A 19,817-nucleotide genomic window follows, 5' to 3' on the forward strand; every position below is an offset into this window, starting at 1 on the left:
CCCTGAGCAACCTGACCTATGCCTGATTTAGTTGTTGGCAATCCTGTCCATGGAAGTGGGATTGGCTGCTAGTTGTTCTTTAAGGTCCCTTCCAACATAAGCCATTCTATGATTCTATAATTGTTGAGGATACACAGTTCTGGCAGAATTACAGCATTCATAATGAATGGAGGGGCTGCCTTCCATAATCTTTACCAGAGAAAAGTGGGGAAGAGAGCCTGCCTTCCAAGAAACTGTCCATCCATACAACTCAACAGTCATAGAATTACAGAAACATTTGAGTTGGAAGGGACCTTTAAAGGTCCAACTCCTATCCAGCTTCCCTGCAATGAACTTTTTTTTTTTTGCAAGACAAACAGTGAATACTTTTGCAAGGGAAAGCTTGTTGTAATGCCTCTTGTAATGAAAAGAAGCTTACCAAGAATGGTAGCTGCACAGAGCTGGGACTTCTTAGCCTAGAAAAAAAAAAAAAAAACCAAATAAAAAAAGCAAGGACATGATCTCATCAATATCTGCAAATACCTAAAGGAAGAGTGCCAGGAGGACAAAACAATTTCAGTGGTGTCCCATGCCTGGACAAGAGGCAATGGGCACAAACTGGAGCACAGGAAGTTCCCTATGAATACCAGGCAGCACACTGCTCTGTGCAAGTGAGGGAGCATTGGCACGAACTGCCCAAAGAGGCTGTGAAGTATGTCTCCTTGGAGATTTTTCAAAGGGGCCCATGCATGGGACTGAGCACTGCTCTTGGCATCTCTGCTGGAACAGGGGTTGGAGTGGGTGGAACAATGGGATCATACAAACTTAATCCTGTGATTCTGTGAATATTTCTAATGTATTTTAGATGCTTTATGAAAATGTCCTGCTTTTTTATGTGGAAACTCAGCTTTTATCTTTCACTTTACTTGCAGAAGAAATCAATCTGAAATTCTAAATATGCTACTTAGTTTCTCTTCTTGCTCTTTTTAATTTAAATTTTGGGTAAGTATACTCATCTTCCTGGGGAGTCCTGGATGCACTGGAGTGCCAGGCCGAGTAGAAGAGGGAAAGTAATATTAATGACTATCTAACATGAATGTGAACAAATAGTAAATTTTTAGGGTAATTTTAATAAGCTTTATGTCTTTGTAGGATTGTTTTTATGTTGTTTTGCTGTTGTTTATGTTTGCTTATTTTATTTTTGTATGTATGCATTGCTGATGAACTCATAACAACCTCCATCAGCCTTCACTTTTTTTTTTTTTTGCTTTTACTTTTATTCACTGAGTTTTCATCCTTCCGCTGTTTTAAAATCACAGTAAACAAAAACAGAAAACATGAAATAAAAAATTTTTTGTAACAAAAGACTTTGCTGGGACAATTTTACTGTTAATTACATTTCAAAAGATTGTTTCATTTCTTCCTAATTTGGGGGGTTTCTTTTCCGAAAGTCATTGAGATAGAGTTCTATAAATAAATGAGACTAGAAACCTGTATTTACATGTTCCTCTAAAATTTCATGCTTCTCAGTAAAATTTAAGAGGACAAAAGCAGTTCATTAGGGGGTGCTCCTGACTCCATTAGAACTATGATCCTTTTTTCCAGAATTTTCACAGTTCAGCAAGAGAAGAAATGAAATCTCCACAACCTGTTGAATTCCAGGGTCTCCCTAGGCTCTTTCAAAATGTCAGCTGATCAGCCTTTTCGTACAGCTAGTCTATGCGATCTACCCAGCCTCAAGAACCCTTCCATGAACACTGCTTTGTCTGAGGAAAAACTGTTTTAGAAAGTCTGGTCCAGAACCTAGTTGATGATCTGATTCAGTCTCATAACCAGAACACAAAAGTGCTCAGGGCCTTGAATGTGTCATGAATATGTATGTGGCAAACACAAGACTATCTTTTCTAAACTGGAAGAATATTTGTATCTGTAAGTGTATCCACAGTCTATTCTCACTGAAATAAGTATACCTAATGGCAGCAGTGCGAACAGGGTAGGTGTCCAAAAACATGCAATATTAATTAAAATAACTCATTAAATTCCTTCCAATTTATATTTTGTCCATGCTTTATAATGGAAAATGATTACAGTTTCAGTTCTAGTTAACAGTCATTCTGTTTTTACCTCTATTGATCAGAGCATGCTGAGGGCCAGAAACATGATGCGTTTAAAGAATAGTACACAAGCTTATTCAAAGAGCTTAATGTCCAAGAATAGCTCCATGAATAATGCAATTTAGAGCATGATTCCTGAGTTCTTGACTCCCATAACTGGACTGTTTCTTAGGGCTGGATTCATTTAATCCACCTTTAATCCATCAGTTTTTAATGAATCTGTAGAAATATTTTACATTTAATACATGTCTTTAAAGTGGCCACCAAATCAAAAAATATCATGGAATACTTAAGACTGGCAGAAATACAGTGTAACTGGGAAATAAGGCTGAAAAGACCAGTCCTTATATCAATATAATGGGAGTTTTTCTACTCAGAAACTCTCTGGTACTTATAATCCGACAGTACACTGAGAAATCTTTCTCCTGTCTCAGTACAGATGTACATAATGTATATTTAAACTTTGACTAAGGCATTCTGAACAACTTCCTTTTCTGAGTATTTCTTCAAAGTATAAGTTATAGATAAGCTTTTACTAATGACATGTTCAATTCTAAATTATCTTTCAGAAGTCCTCAGACAAGGTTACTTCTGTTGTGTTAGAGGTGAAAAAAGAACCCTCAGCTGTTGTTGTATTCATATCCAGCAAACTCCCTGACTTTTTTGATACCTTTGGTTTCTTTCAGAGGTGTCCAGGAGCTTCTCACAGGTTTATGTTTATGGTAGTGAGTTGAAAGGAAAAAATTTCACTCAATTTCTACTTGCTGCTGTATGTGGGGCACTAAATCAATAGCCAAGAAAGTTCCTTACAGATTTCCTCTAGTTCAACAGGCTGACCTTTGATCATCAAGCATGTTTTGATATACAGCTCTTGATGAGCAGAGCTCTAAACTTTTTGTGGTGATTATGGAAAAAACGCATCTTTGAATGATAGATTCTCAGAACAGTGCATTGGCTAGATCAGCATGTAGCCTTTAACTGGGAAAGAATAATTTACAGAACATCAGCAACTGGAAAGATATTAGTTATGAATAATTTTTCTTATTAAAGAAGTAGTAGAGTCTAAATCCAAGTCTGATTTGTAACTGCTGTAAGCAATAATAATTTAATCAAAGAAAATGTTAAATTGCTTTGGAAACTGCAAATGATATTAGTTAATCAGAACACAATGTTTGCTGCATAGACAAGGTCATGCTAATGCAGAGAGGTAAGCAATGCAGGCTTTAATGAGTTGGTAACTGAAATACACAAGAAACACAAGTGAAAGAAAAAGATACTTTCATGAGATTTTTACATACATATATCTAAAATGACCAAATTGGGTGAAAGGAACTGCCTCAGTTCAGTTACAGATTCAACATTTATCACATTTTGTATGAGTAACATGAGCATTTCCACAGTTATGTCCCACAGAAGTCTGGGTATTTTGACCTTTAGTTTTGGAATTTGTAGATTGTTATTGAGTTTCAGACCCTAAAGGGGAGTGAATTCACACATTTCCTATCCTAGTTAAAGGGCTGGAAACAGTGTTTAAACTAGAATTTTAAAATAAGTCAGAGTAATCTGTGCACTTCCTGATAACATGGTATGGAGCATCTACTACTCAAAAAATGTATATGATACAAAAGTAAAGATATATGATAAATGAGTACAAATTTGTACCTAACTGTGTAGAGATAGCTCCATTAGCAGACCTTTTTGTGGTTGTATGAGAAAAAAAGCATAATCTTTTAAAAAAGACAATGCACACACCTTTTCAGGATTACTGGATTGAAATAAATAAGTACTGGAAGCAACGAACTGTAGAACTATATGCTACTCAATGTGAATCATGAGAATATTGTTAGAACAACTTGAGCAGATATAAGAACAGGAGGCTAGCATAAATGCAAGCTCAAGAACAAAATGCAGAGACCACAAAATTTGTTGTCAAGTGAATATAAGCAAGTAGAATAGATGTCCTGTTTTTGAAGATAAAATGGCAAAACTGATGCCTCAACTCAACGTAAAATCAGTGAGAACCAGTTTGGGCTACCCCCCTTAAAGGTTGAAAATTTACAGCAAAAATGACTACTAGCTTTATTCCCACAACCAACAGAGATGTCAATAATTTCTTGAAATTTATGTCCATGTCCTTGGAATGTAATCAATATGTATGCGCTATGTCTTTAAATATGTAGTGGTTTCTCTCTTCAGTGTGCATGTTTGGTGAGTGATGCCCATGCACTGTAATAAAGGGGATACTTGCTTGACATAACTCATTGGTATGTCAAGTTACTTCATCAGTTTTCTAGGCTTCAATAACTACCAAACAAATAAACAAACAAACAAACTTACAACTTATTTTATGTACCACTTTACTGCAGAGACATTTCTTGCATCATGAAGACACTTCTGCTTCTTGTACAGTAGAATTCTCAAGTATAGAAAACAAGACATTCATTTTCTTGTTTCTTCTGATTTTATTTTTATATGTAGGGTCATTCAGACTATCACTATGAATACAAATTCTTCTGAGCTCTTTGAAAAGGACAAGAACTGAGGGAGTATGCCAAAAGTAATGCGTGTCAAATCTTTCCTTTAGCTAAAATAATTCTTGGTTCCACTGCAGTTTAGAATCACAGCTTTGCTGAACTCATTCAGTTCATAAACCTTCTCCCATCGAAAAATTCATATCCAATCAGAGAAATTTCTTCTATGTTTTGTACATGTATACATATGTGTTATATAGCTAAGACAAAGATTTGATATTTTTATGCATCTAGATTTCTCCAAATAAATATTGAATTGCTAATTACCAAATATTTTTCTTTGAAGAAAGAGAAGTACTTTTCCATCAGTCTGGATTCATACAATTAATCTGTCAAGACTTAGATATTCAGATGTCATATATAACTACCAGTATTGATGCGGAGAATTCCGACATAGTAACTTGACACAACAATGCAGTATGTCAAGCAGGTATTCCCTTTATTACAGCGCTGGGTGCATGGGGGATCTCTCCACCAAACATGCACACAAAGAGAGAAACGAATACATATTTAAAGGTATAGCACATGCATATTCATCACATTCCAAAGTCTGGTTATCAAGGGGATTAAACCTAAGTGTCAATTTTGCTGTAAATTTTCAAACTTCGAAGGGGGAGAGCTCCTCACCACTCCTGTGGGTGTTTTGTTTAAGAGAGACATCTGTTTGGTTATCTTGTTGGGACAACAGGATGTCTGTTCTGCTTTCTTATCGACAAGTTTAGCTGCCTCCTCATTCTTGTATTAGTTTGATTTAAGTTTTGTTCTCTGTTTATGTAACACATCTGTCCCAATAGATAAATCAACAGGGAGTAGCACCTTTGTATCTGGATGATTTACAGTTGTCTTTACTGTAGAGAAGCTGTTCTCATGATTCACTATATATCACATCACAGTGTATAGTTGGCAGAATTCTAAATAAATCTATTCCACCTTGGGTTATCTTACATCTTGTACATCAAATTACATTATTTTCCAAATACAAAATACTTAGATTCTCATCAAAGAGCTATGTTTAGTTCCAGGAGATAGACTGTTATGTTATAAAAAATACTTACTTTGAATACTCAGTTCCCACTGTATTCTCTTAATTCCCTCTTGAGCTGTGGCATGTGGGGGGGTTTAGAACAGAGGCTGAAAAACAAGTTTGGCAGGGTGTGGAAGAAGAACACAGCGAACAATGGCTGTCTCCAGGAGATAGGAGTAGAAGTCAAATGGAGCACTTAATCCCCGCACGATGATGACCCTGACTGAAGAAGAGGCGTGTGAATAGAAACAACTTGTGGTTCTGACTGGATGAGCACTTGCATGGAAAATTAGTGCCTAGGCATGTAGAACACTTGTTAAGTGTTCTGTTGACATGTTGGGAGGAATGGAACGTTATGGGAAGGAGCCTGGAGATGTATATATGGGATGTTACAACCTTCAAGATAGGATTTGGATCCTTCACATCTGAGTCCGTGCCTCAGATGCTGCAGGTATGAGATAACTTCTGATCATCTTGTTCATATTAATTGTTTTTAGAGTTCAGCTAGTGCTCCTGGCATAAACAGATAAATGAAAATGCCTTCAGTGTGAGTACACAGTGAAATAATCCCTTATTTGCAGCTAACTGCAAGTAGATGTTAAAGATGTGATGGAACCTTCTGATACCACTAGAAGAAAGAAATTATCCTTTTCGCTTCTCATCTCACCTCGTTTTGTTTGTCCTTCCCTTCCAAGGACAGTATATCAAGGTGACATGCTCTCCATATGTCATGAGCTTTCGTCATACATGAAGGTTGACATTATTTCACACTTATCTGTGAAACATACACAAGAAAGTACGTTAAATGGGCTGTAATTATTTAAATCTTATGATTTCAATTAAAATATATGTTTTAGATATTTCAAAGTGAAAAAAAAAAAACCCTCTTGTTCAACTCTGCCAAAAATGCATAGCTACCGCTGGTGACTATGTTGAAAAATAGCATATCTTAGCTGAAGATTTGCTCTATCAAACAGTGTTATTGTGCTCTTTGTTGTAGTTTCCATGGAAACAAATAGGCAGCATTACTTTTGGAGCAACCTACTTATTTTTGCAAGACTAAGTTCAAGACTCCCCCTCTTTCTTCTACTATTTCAATGAGGCCAGTAAGCAAGATGAATAAGAGCATTTTCTTTCTTGATGTGGGAGTGATTTTTCTGTGGGAATGCGCATTTATGCATGAGAGTGGGAGAGATGACCCTAGAAAGGAGGAGGAGAATAAAAAGTAATAAGATACATCAAAACAGCAACACAAAAATATAAGCTGTAAGAGAGATTTACTGAAGAAAGTGAAGTGTGGGTGATGTTACCTAGGATCACTTATTAAAAAATAAAAGACATAAAAAAATCTAAATCTTATATTTACATAGTTATAAAATATGGAACTCCTATGTGAAATCCTCTTAAAACTCCAATGTGAATCTAATAAAACCCAAACGAAAAAGACTGTCAGGTTTTATTGCTTTTGTTATACCACTTAAAAAAAAAAAAAACTGTAGCAAATTTGGAAGACAGGCTTAGTTTTCAGTGGCAGATACTGAAGTTATTACAGTAGGAATGCAACTGGGTACATAGCATAGTTTAAAAAACAGAATTTTGATCTTTAAGAATTTTCTTATAGAGTCTGTCTTGTTACTTTTGTATGTTTTCAAATCCATGATTACTTCAGAGCTTAAGTAAGTCTGTATGTTATGTTGTTGATGTTCAATACAAGCTACTGTTTACCAGAAGAAATAAAATGTTCATGGGATATCACTTAATGACATAAGCTGTGTGGTCTGATGGAACTAAGAGGACTTACTTGAGATAAGTTAAATAAAACACTTTTTTTTTCCTCCAGTTGTTTACTACATCTAGAAACAAAAACAAAAACAAACTATATCTAGAAACAAAAATTATAAACAACTTGAAATAAGGGCTTATACGTACGATAATGACATTTTTCACAGTATGCCAAAAAAGACTTTACATTCATGTTGAAATATTTAACTGTAAGATCATAGAAACATAGAATCATAGGGGTTGGAAGGGACCTCAAGAGATCATCGCGTCCAACCCTCCTGCCAAAGCAGGTTCCCTACACCAGGTTGCACAGGTAGGCGTCCAGGTGGGTCTTGAATATCTCCAGAGAAGGAGATTCCACAACCCCCCTGTGCAGCCTGTGCCAGTGCTCCGTCACCCTCACCTTAAAGAAGCTCTTGCACACATTCATGTGGAACTTCCTGTGCTGCAGTTTCTGTGTAATATTTTTCTGTGTAATTTGTCCTAGTATTTATTTAATGTTTTGCTGATTAAAACATTTACAGAAAAAAAGTTTTACTTTCATTTTGTAATAGCTGGAGTGATATTAATCAGATAAAGCTAGCATGAGAGGAGACTTACTGAGATAGGAAGGATTACCAGTTGTGAATATTATTCCTTTTTTTTTTTTTTTTGCCTTAAATACAGCAATATATTCCAAGTGTATTAATGCTTAACCAATAATGAACATTTCAAGTTTGTTTTGCCATCATTACAGCAATATATTCCAGGTAACGAATCAGAACTTAGGATGTTTTCCTCCTTTTATTTTTTTTTCCTTTTTTCCTTTTTTTTTTTCCAGAAAATAAATGGGGCCTTATCTACTCCCTGGAGATTTTTTGAGGAAAAATGGCAGATTCTGAATATTTCCCATTGTTACGTTACTCCTAAACATATACTTCCTGGAACAGAGTAGATACAATGTTCAATGATGTGCAGATATGTAGTGATATTTTTCAAAACATGCAGTGACTTTTAAGGGATATTCACATTTTCTTAATATACCTGAAGATGGAGGTGGTACTCTCTCTCAGATGCAGCACTATAGGGGCAGTTACTTGGAGAGGTTTACTTTAAATGTGTCCTGTCTGTAGATATAATGGAAATATAACTGTGATTTATTTATTCGGGTTTTTATTTGTTGTTGGGTTTGTTTTTTTTTTCCCCATGAAAAGAAGTAGGAAAAGGGCTTTCATGAAACTTTGCTTGGTTTCCTTTGCGTTTGTTTTTTTTTGTTTGTTTTGTTTTTTGTTTTTTGTTTTTCCTGCTTGCAGGCTGAATGACTGTGTGTAATAACAGTTCTGGTATTCTGCTTTTATTTCATCTGCGTATCTCGTTTCATTAAGCATGGGAGATGTTCCTTCTAGAAAGATGTATCAAGCCCCAGGCAAAACTTGTATGCTTCCTTGTACTGCATTGATACATGGACTTTATTAGCTATTTTAATAAAACTGTGTTCAGAAGTTGAACTTGATAGTTTCCTCAGTACACGGTTTTTAATTGGCAAAAAACCTGATGGTATATTTTATCTTTTTCCACCCTTAAATCTAGCCAGAGGGTGATCTTAGGGATGTAGTTCTGTTAGAAAGCTGAATGATATATGTTTTTTAATACTGTACATCATAATTATACTGCAATCAGCTTATCAGTAAATTGTTGGAAAGTCCGTAAAATCTGTGAAATTGATAAATTTCTGTGTTCACCCTCAATAAAAGATTTTAGAAGGTGCAACTTTAATGGTGAAACAATCTAAGCTATCACTTCATACCCAACCAATTGAGTTCTACGCAAAGCTGCTGTTTATTCATTAAAACTTTAGCATGTTTATAACTAAAATGAAGTATTTGGAGATGATTTATGTTGGTAAGTGTAGTCACGTATATGTTTTTCTTATTTACTTGGGATATGGCAGTAGAATTGCACTATTCAAAATTCCATACAATCAGGCGTATCTATGGTATGTTTATACAATGATAATACTTCTCAGCATGGCTGTATGTTTATTGAGAAATTTACAGATAATTATGACAATAATATAATGTTTTGCACAGTAAACTGCACAGTAGATAAACAATAAAATGTATTCTTTTTCCTTTACATATTCAACATAAAATGTAGTGAACTTTAAGAATTAAGGGGAATTGAATGTTATTTTATTACTAAGAGTAAAAGTCATTAGAACAAATAATATGTACTTACTTTAAAGAAATCTCGTTGTATACCAACATCTTAGAATCATAGAATTGTCCAGGTTGGAAAAGACCACTAAGATCACGTAGTCCAACCATCAACCCATTGTCACTATGCCCACTTTGTTTCTAATTTTTAATTTTTGTTTATTTTGAGAAACATTTTATACTTTAGATGCATTTTCAAATATTGTAAAGTAGTAATGCATGTATCATGTTGTTCATTTAAGTTGGTCTCTTTACTCATGCTCCTGCTTTTGTCACTCATTCATGAAAACGCTAATTAATGATTACAGTGAGACTAATCCATCCCATTGTTTGCTGCCCTATAGCCCTTTTATTCTCTGATGTATAGCTCTGTACTATTCTCTTTAATTTTCCATTAAGGGTAGGCCTCCCTTCTTACATACTCTCCCTGCTTGCACCTTTGGAAGGTGCCGTTTTTACATTTGAATTTTGCCTGGCTTCTTTTGTTTGAACATAAATGCAGACTTTCTGGTATCTTTACTTGACTTTTCACACATAGAGGTGAACTGCTCTTGAGCTTGGGGAAGATGGTTCTCCTTTCTGATTTCTTGGCTGAAGGCTGAAGTAATCAGTGTTTTTTGCAGCGTATACTGTGATTTCTTCAATGCTATATTTAGCTAATATTTAGCTTTATTTGTTTGTTGCCAGCCTTACAAGTTAACATTTTTTTTCGTATTTCAGCAAGGTATGTTTTCAATAATAACTAAATCCTGTTATTTCAAAAATATTGAAAAAATTGCTTGCAAAATGTTGTTGCTGAGTTTTGTTTGGAATAGTGACTTTTCAAAACAGTGAAGTGATATCCTGCAGGGTAATATTTCTTTGTACTCACATGGATAACAGAAAAATAAAATCAACCTTTGTGACAAAATTGTCAGGTCATAATTTCTTTTCCATTGTAATATAAAATAGAACAAAAATAAAGCATCCACTCCTCTCTTCATAGGTCTGCTCAGAAATATAAGCACTCATTCGCAGTCGTGTATAGTTTATTGCATTTTATCTTTTCAGTCATGTGTACTGTAGATTCTCCAAAGAGAGTGAGTAAAAATTGTTTTATGTAGGTCACTTACTGAAGCCAAGAAGCAATATTTATTATTAAAAAGAAAATTTTAGGAAGGAAAGGGATGGTAAAGCAGTATCTCTCTTAACTTCAGCTGGAAATGGTTGAGAAACAAGTTACCATGAGCTCTAGTAATTTCATCATGCACATGGTAGTTCCAATTTTGAACTTCAAGAGTTCAAAGAAGGACAGAGAATTACACACAATTCATAGATCTGCACTTTTGTCAGATAATGTTCTAATGAAAAAGCAAATACATTGTGACAGAGGGCAGTAACTAGAACAACAACAACAACAACAAATATATATAGCTTGGAAGACTTCAAAACATGTTATTTTACACTAATTTGAAGTTCAAGAGTTGGCATTTTATCCTCAATATTTAGTTATTCACTTTTTAAAAATAAAGTGCAGTTTTGCAATTCATTAAGCCACTGTCTGGTTTAGTCAAAATAGAAATGGCAAAATGAACATTAAACTTTCATCATGACACACTGATCTCTGGACAGACTCAGTGGTCTCAGGATCTTTTCATAATGAGTTCTGTGCAATGTTTAGGAATTAGGATAGGGTTTATTTATTTTTTTTTTTTTCCTGCAGCGTTTGTTCAGACAAATCTCTATAATCAATTAAAAGCTTATTTAGAGAAGTTTGTAAGATACAGTTCATGACCACCAATGGAAGAATGGAGGACAACCAAAATGCATCTCTTTTGAGCCTGGGCAGAGGTACCAGCTGGAGTTCTGACCCGTGACTCAAATTCATAGAAAGTTGTATATATTCCAGTTTGGGAACTGTGGGAGACGTCCTCATTACTTTCTGTGGAAAGTATCTTCTTTCAGTATTCTAAATGCTTTACATCTTCTGTTCTCTTTAGACTGTGTTGCTGTTCCACTTAGAAAACTCTAGTAGTCCTTGCTTCTTTCTCTTCTGGTCTACCTCTCTGCTGCCTAATGTCTAAAAATTAGGCAAAACAGTCAAGTAATGTTCTTATTTTCTCCTCAGTAATGTTATTCCAGAAGCAACTGAATTGCTTTTAATGACTATTTGAGTGAAATGACAGTACAAATTGCCCCACTATATATATGTTTCCACTATGACTAATAATAATCATCATCATCATTAATTTTCCCAGGTTCAATCAGCTGCTTTCAAGTCAAACTTTCTTGAAAACAAACAGGAATGGAATCAGCATAGATAAGGCACTAAACATTCCTACTTTTATGTGTATGTGTGTTTTCTAAATATTTAGTGGTTTACTGATCACAGATGTTTTGGCCACAGATAATTTTATAGCAGAAAAGGTGAAACTGAAAAAACAGGAGGGTACTGTCTGAAAACATAACCTGAAAACATTTTGGTTTTTATGGGCTTCTAGGTGCTGAAGAAATAAAGACTTTATTGACAGATCACAATTTTGTTTTCATGTCTTTCATCTGGGGGGATGATGGGTGACATAATTCTCAGATATTTTGACCTGAAGATCATAAATTACTACTCTTGAGTTCCGCCTCCTTAATCACAGTGCACTAACATTTAGTGTAAGTAGATGCCAGGGTATCAAGCGTTGTGCTTTGCATGCATTTCTATATATGTTGTATATTAATGTGAAACCAAAATGACAGAGGATTTGATATGAATACTTATAATTTACAAGTACAAGGGAAATCGTTACTTTCATCTGAAGGTTCATTTATTTTGGACTGTAACTATGAACATACTTACTAATTATTCTAGATTGTCCCTTTTTCCCCAACCACGTGTAGCAAGCAGATGCAGCTTAACCTTAAAAAATACTGAGTTATACTAAGTTTTCAAGTTTACCAGTGTCATGATATTTTTCTCATAAAGAGCAAAGCTACAAAATAAAAAGTCTCTGACATCATTCCCCAAGGTGAAGTTGAAAAATGAGATATATTTGCATTTAAATCAAACTTACCGTGCAAGTTGGAGACATTATTAACAAGACAAAGTGGTGCATTTGCTGAAGACACTGGAGGCTGTGCTGACATCTCTTATCAGTTCATGATTTAGTTAATGAACATGTAGTACCTCACTACCACAGCAAATACGTTAGGGGATCTTCTCTCATTTTTTCACAGACCAGAATATGGTGGGAATTCCTGAAAAGAAAAAGAAAAGAAAAAAGAAAAAAAAACATTAATGGTAAAATCTGAAACTTGGATATTTCCATCCACAGAGCCAAGCTATTATAAATTAGTAACAACCAAACCATCAGTATGTTTAGAATCACAATTCAGCTGTGAATAAGTTAAGAAAACAACTATATCAACAAGCGCAGCTAAATAACCTTAAATAATTTAGTGTAATCAAGTAGAGAAATAAAGTGATGGATATCACGCATCATTAACTAGTGATAGTTAGCATGTCTAATGAAATGACATCTCCCACTTACATTGTATTACTGAAGGAAGTTTCTCCTTAAGTAGTACATTATTTGTGTGGCTCTCACAGGTAGGAACATCCCTGATTAATCTGCATACCTCTTAACATTTTATTTATTTTCTTCCCTGCAGTTTAAAAGGCATAGAGATACCAAATGAACTACAACCCATGAATTTCTAGAAATACAATAGTATTTCTGTGTAAGCAATACCTAAATTTAATACCCTATATTTCCAGTGCTGATGAATTTCAGGTAATATATTTGCCTGTTAATTATGCTGTTATAGCTTATTTTATTTACTTTCAGAATGTAAATTTTATAAACAAAATGTAAACATAGTATAGATACAGTGACAAAGAGACTTTTTTTGGAGTGACTAAATTTTTTGTTGTTAGATTTTTAGGTAATAAAATTAGGGGAAGGGAGAATAATATCATAAACTCAAGAGGAGATGATATTTATATTTCCTTTCTCTTGGATTGTATCTCATTTTGTTTTTGGTTCAAAACAAAGACGTCAGCACACTACTTAAGAACATGTAAGAAGGAAACATGGACTTTAATCTACACTGGGAACGGCCAACACCAACTCCTCCCTGGGTTCTATCATGCTGCTTGCATAAAATGACACACTTCTCTAGTGGGGCTGGGCAAGCCATCAGATGCTAAATGTTTCCCAGCTTCATTTAGATATTTGGTTCTGCCTATTGATTACAATTTTGAGACCCAAGATTCTTAGAAAAAGAAGAACCTATGTAGCAGCAATAATGACTTCCCATCAGCTGGTGGGGTGAGGGATGCAGCAGGCAGTGACAGCCTTCAATGGAGGAGCAGCTCTCTGTTATGGTTCTATGATTTTTGTTGTATTATTAATATTCCACATCTTAACATCATGTGGAGTATTGGGAGTTAAAGAGTTAATGCTCTGTGGATCTGATAGTTCTGGGTGTACCTGTCTCAGAAGAGAAGAACTGCATTCCCCAGAGGACTTTGCGATGCTTTGCATTTTTACATATTTCCGCCCAGAGGGAAAGATAAAAACTGTCTATGGCCATACCACTCTGGCAACGCCCGATCTCATTTGATCTCGGAAGCTAATCAGAGTCGGGCCTGGTTAGTACTTGGATGGGAGACCTCCTGGGAATACCGGGTGCTGTAGGCTCTTTAACTCCCAATACTCCACATGATGTTATGATATGGAATATTAATAATACAACAAAAATCATAGAACCATAACACTCTCTTTCCTAGTTTCTTGAGAATAATAACTCCATCTACAGCTAAGCAGTTCTTTTCCAACCTACATATTTTGTGTATCTAAGACAAGGACAAATGATACTAGATCAGAAACATAAACAACACCAAGTTGAAAGAAGTAAAACTTAAATTGTGTTTAGGACATTTGATGGCATGTTGATTTTAGGTTATTTTTAAAGCCATGCATAATTTCTCCAGCCCTCAAGTAATGAAAAATAAAAAAAAAAGTAAAAGTATTGTAAAGTAATAGCAACTGCTGTAAAGCAATTTAGAACCATGACTACAGCAATAGAATTATTTTTCTTTTCCCTCATCACTGTAATTTGACCTCAAATGGCATTTTAGTGGCTATTGCTCTATGTTAAACTTTTTGTTTTTCTATTTAGAATTTTACAGTCTGAAGGAAACAAAATAACTTCCTGCCTTAGCCCTTCCTTTACAAGCAAAAACAAAACAAAACAAACAAACAAACAAAACACCACTATACCTTTCTTATTAAAAAATTTATTCACAATAAAAGTCATAGCATTTACAATGTGCCTTGGGGTCTACTTGATGAGTAGTGCAAAAACAAATCCCTTCAATAAATATTCTGATAACTTGCAGAGTACTAAGTCTGCTCATAAATAAATTTGTCTTTTTGTAATATTTAGATGCCCAAATGTATATGTTCTTTGTTAAAAAAAAAAAAAAAAAAAAAGAGCTGTTTCCTGTCTGCATCTAATAAACCAGTAGTAACTTACTTAGACTATGTAAGAGTGGAGAGAAACCTAACATGATCATTGTTCCAATATTACATTTGCACATTTCCGAAGATAGCAGTTACTCCTGTTCTACAAATGTACTTAATTTCTCAGCAAGTAGCATATGGTCTGTTCAGCAGTTGTATACCTCTAACACTTTTTCTAAGCGAATGCAGAGGTTATTCATTTTGTCTTTTTAAATGATTTTTTTTTCTTATAATAGCAAGGGTTTTTACCAGGTAGGTTCTGTGCTTTCTCGTGCTGATCAGTACTGAAGTAGTCTAAATGGCTCAACAGAACCTTGCAGAGTGTTAGATTACTTTTTTAAGAACACGTATTGAACTGTCCTAGCTTACAGACATCTCATGGTGATACATCTATCCATCTGACCATGTTGTTACAGTATTCATTTGCTGGTTTTATTTTAGGTCAGGCTTATATGGGCTCCTATGCTGTGAAGAAATGTATTTGTTGAAAAGTAACCCCTCTAGCAACGTTGTGTCACTCAGATGATATTTTTGTTTCTAGGTAAACTAGGACTTGCTGCACATTGATAGGACTCTGAGCATAGTTAAAGTGGGGTATGAACACTCTGTTCCCTTTTTACATTAAATTATTACTTGTTAGAATTTAATTTCAACTGTTGCATTTATGTTAGATGTGAATAACATTATGTGTTGACATTCACAGCATACACTAATATTTATTTACAAAGATCACCTTCCTCTCATACGGGTATAATTGCTAGAAAAGCAGGTCCTTTACAAGGAGAAAAATAAGCCAAAACAGCTAAACAATAGAGTAAGAGAGGCTGTACAAAATTAGAACAGAAATCCTCAAGAAGCTAAAGTTATGTCCAAATGAAGAAAGCATAAAATATCATGAATGATGACAGATGAAAGGTAAATATATAATAAGGCAGGTCAAAATAATCTTGAGAGATAACTTTAAAAAATAAGTGAAATAACTATTAAAAAATCCTTTTTACAAAATTTATCAGAAGCAAGAAGCCTGTGGGAAATTGATTAGGTCCAAAAGAGGAATCTGGGAAATTTTCAGTATCTGTCCTGTGGATAAGCTTGAGCATGCTGCTGTAACTCCTCCCATGCTCCCAACTGCTCCTTCCCTAAGAGGCAACTCATCAGAGAATGTGTCTCAAACTGAGGCACAAGCAGAATGCAAAAGCAGTGTGGATATGAAAAAATATGAAAAATATGTTCTAAAATTTCTCAGTGATTTGGGGAATATGATCATGACATTTTAGAATTCAGAATTAAATACTAAATGTACTTCTAAGAACTTCTCCCATGGTGAAATATTTTTGAGTCCTGTAGCTAGTTAAAGCATGACAGCATTTATGTGGCACTTAGATTACAGATACAGAAATATGACATTATCTATAAAAATAAAAAGTAAACAGGATTCTGTATTTATTATTATTGTTACTATTATTTTTTTTTAAGAAAAGTACTTCTGATTTCTATTCCATTAATGCCCAGTACTGAATAATTGTAATTAATGAAGGGATGGAATACATTTTCTTCCTTTATAAAGTTATATAATACTTCATGCATACAAATGCAGAAAGAGTGGAACTAATTATGCAATAGTTGTTTTATAATTGGTAAAACAAGAAGCATAACTTCCCCCCCTCTTTGTTGTGAATTCTTTGTTCTCGTGGAATTGGCTTCCACTGTTCTAATAACATGGAATATTAGAAAATCTGAAGGCTAGCTTATCTAGTGGTTGTAATAGGTGAAGGCCACTGAAACCTATTCCATCATTCACAGGTCTCTACTAAGGGGAACACATAATTTTTGCTAAAGATAAAATGTAGTGATTCAAAACTGCATAAATGATATTCCTTTCCCTGAAGCCTTTAGTATGCCTTGGTAAGATTTTATTCAGTCATCCTGATTCAGAATATTGCAGATAAACATAATATTACTTCAACTGAGCAGTAAATCTGAACACAGCTTCATGTGGTGAAGTAACTCACTCCTGGGACTTCACTATTTCATGTAATATTTTGTAACTAAATGTACTTTTTTATTTTTTTAACTGAATATTATGAACAAAGTTAAATAATCAATCATTTGACAATTAATATTTGCCTTACATGAATAGATAAATAATTCTAAAGGAAAAGAGATCTCAGTCTTGTTAGTCTGTCATAGCTTCAAAAATAAAATCTGCATATTATTAATTCTCCCTTTAATTTACAATGAAATTAGATTATTACCATTTGAAACTGACTTAAATTTTCAGCCTACCACTTTCATGCCCATGTTAGATTTTGTACTTGTAGATGAAAACTGTATTGCATTCAAGAGATCAAACTAACTGAAAAGTGTTGATCTACAAAGTCTGCTTGCTAGATCTTCCTCCCTTCCTTCCTTCCTCCCTTTCTCCCCCTCTTTTTCCTCTCTTCTTCCTCTGTTCCTCTCTTTCTTTTTCAGAAGTAAAGGTGATTCATTGCTTCTGTAAAAATGATTCAGCTCCAGAGAACAGTTTCAACCAAAGGAATTGATAGCTGCTGAGCAGTAAACATTCAGAACAGGAGTAATCAGCTAATACATACTAATTCCCATTTCTTTTAAAAGTTACATCTCTAATCTGGAAACTAAAGTTTGATTTAGAAAACCAACAGAATTTTTGTAGCTAGATATTTGGCCATTTAATCACTGCTTGGTTAGCTGCTAGGGCTACGAAGCATTGCCTAAGTATTCCTTGCTGAAATTCAGTCAGAAGTGTAATTGAAGGAAAATTCATATTTCACTGTTGATAGAACTTTTAACAGCAGAACAACATGCTCTTTTCTTTTTACAAAGCTTTGGAAGATTCTCCTTGACATGTGATACTCCAGATGTATCTGAGAGGACATTATGCACTCTGCGTGTTCATTTGCAGATTCACTGATATTTCTATTATATTGCAAGGCTTATTTTCACAGCTCTTCAAAAAGTAAGGCTATAAAGGAGTGTATCAGATAATATCCTCATGCTTCTGATTATTGCTAACCTGAAACATACACTGAAATACAACGCACAGAGACCACACACATTTTGTGATATTATGGCCCATGGTATTCATTTTTTTGTTGCTTGTTTGTGTTTGAATTTACTTTAGTTATCAAAGGTTACCATGACATCTGCTTTGCTCCTTATTTTGAGTTGAAGTTGTTTAAGAGTAGTGTAATGTCAGTAGCAGTAACAAAAGCTAATTCACAAACATAAAATGTGATTGTAATCAGAAATGCTGTAATTGAATTTAAAAGACAAGAGGCAAATAAATTTTCATTAAGTGTATTAATATGAAGTGCCACGCTTGAAACAACTCTTTCATCAGCTGTTAGAAGTATATATGAACTTTCTGAAAAAGCAGACATTTGTTATGTTGTTATGATGAGATTTTGAGTTTATCAGATTGGTTATTTGAAGAATACATTTTTCATGCCTTAAATACTTTGATATTGTAGTATGTGTGACTTTTTCTAAGTGTATGTTTATGACTTCAGACAAATTTTCTGAGTTTCACAAATACTCACTTTCATATACAACTTAGCAAAAGGAAGAAGAGGCAAGATAAACAGGGAATCTATCTGCATTACTAACTGGAGAATATCCTGGCTGGAATAATTTGAGTAGCTGGAGAACAAGCTTAATCAGAAATTGAATCAAGGGAGTCATATCAAACTTTACGTCTCCTCAACCAACATTCACTTCTTTTCTTTGAAAAAATCATACAAATATGAGCACTTTACTACAGGGCTAAGTATTTCCATGAAATCCTATCATATGAAGAGAAACAAAAGTAGAATATGAGCTCAGAATCATCATTTTTCATAGATGCTTACCACACTGAAATGCCTACTACCTACCATTTGGGTGAGATAACTTCGAAACAGTTTTTCTTACATCGTTCAGAGATATTTAATTAAGGTGGTAGCTGGGAAAGAAAATGAGAGGTCAGTAAATTTTATTAGTGAGACAGAGAAGAAAGCACTTAAAATTCTGCAGAGGAACTTTGAATCAGTAACATAGAATAATAAATATATTTCTGGAAAAAGAAAAATACATTGGAAAATGCTGATTCAGAGATCTTTTACCTACTCCATGATTGGCCAGAGATCTGCCAAAAGGCTGCTTTGCTTGTGATCAAAATTTGAACTAGACCAGTAGTCCACTAAGGGACTAAAAGGTAATCTTCATTCCAGAAGTCAAAAAAGTATGGTGACACAAATCCTTTCATATTACTAGGTTTCGTATAAAGAGCTCCCTTGTTCTGCTTTGCTGAAGATTTCAGTCCTAAATTCCTGAAGACTGAAAAGTGTGCTATCTAAACTATGAAAGATATTATCTCTTCCTACAAAATGTATTTAAAATAATCTTCAGCCATCACAACTACAACAATAATAACATTAAACTCAGCTTCCTCTTTCTGACTACTGCACAATTTTACCTGTGGAAGCAGGATGTTAATACTGAAGCAGTGAACTGTGTTGCTTTGGAAATGCAACTAGCTTGTAAGGCTGATGTGTGGCTGGGTTTCCTGTGATGCCTGGTCTGCCCTTGCTTTGGAAAAGGTTGCAGTGAATGGTCTCATTAGAAGTAAACAGAACTGAAATGTTACTACTCAGAAAATTTGTATCATGTCTTCCAAAATATTTCCCAAACTATTTAAC

The 19,817-nt window shown here is 34.5% G+C and overlaps 1 non-coding gene across 1 annotated transcript; it reads left to right on the forward strand.

Annotated features, from left to right (window-relative positions):
• Positions 1-14,176: 14,176 nt before the first annotated feature.
• Positions 14,177-14,295, forward strand: LOC136049094 (5S ribosomal RNA). Its single transcript, XR_010622262.1, has one exon. It is a non-coding gene; the product is annotated as a 5S ribosomal RNA (ribosomal RNA).
• Positions 14,296-19,817: the final 5,522 nt, after the last annotated feature.

This window comes from Cyrtonyx montezumae, unplaced genomic scaffold (genome assembly GCF_038088225.1).
Source record: "Cyrtonyx montezumae isolate F1298 unplaced genomic scaffold, pur_monq_1.0 scaffold_2, whole genome shotgun sequence".
NCBI classification, from domain to species: Eukaryota; Metazoa; Chordata; class Aves; order Galliformes; family Odontophoridae; genus Cyrtonyx; species Cyrtonyx montezumae.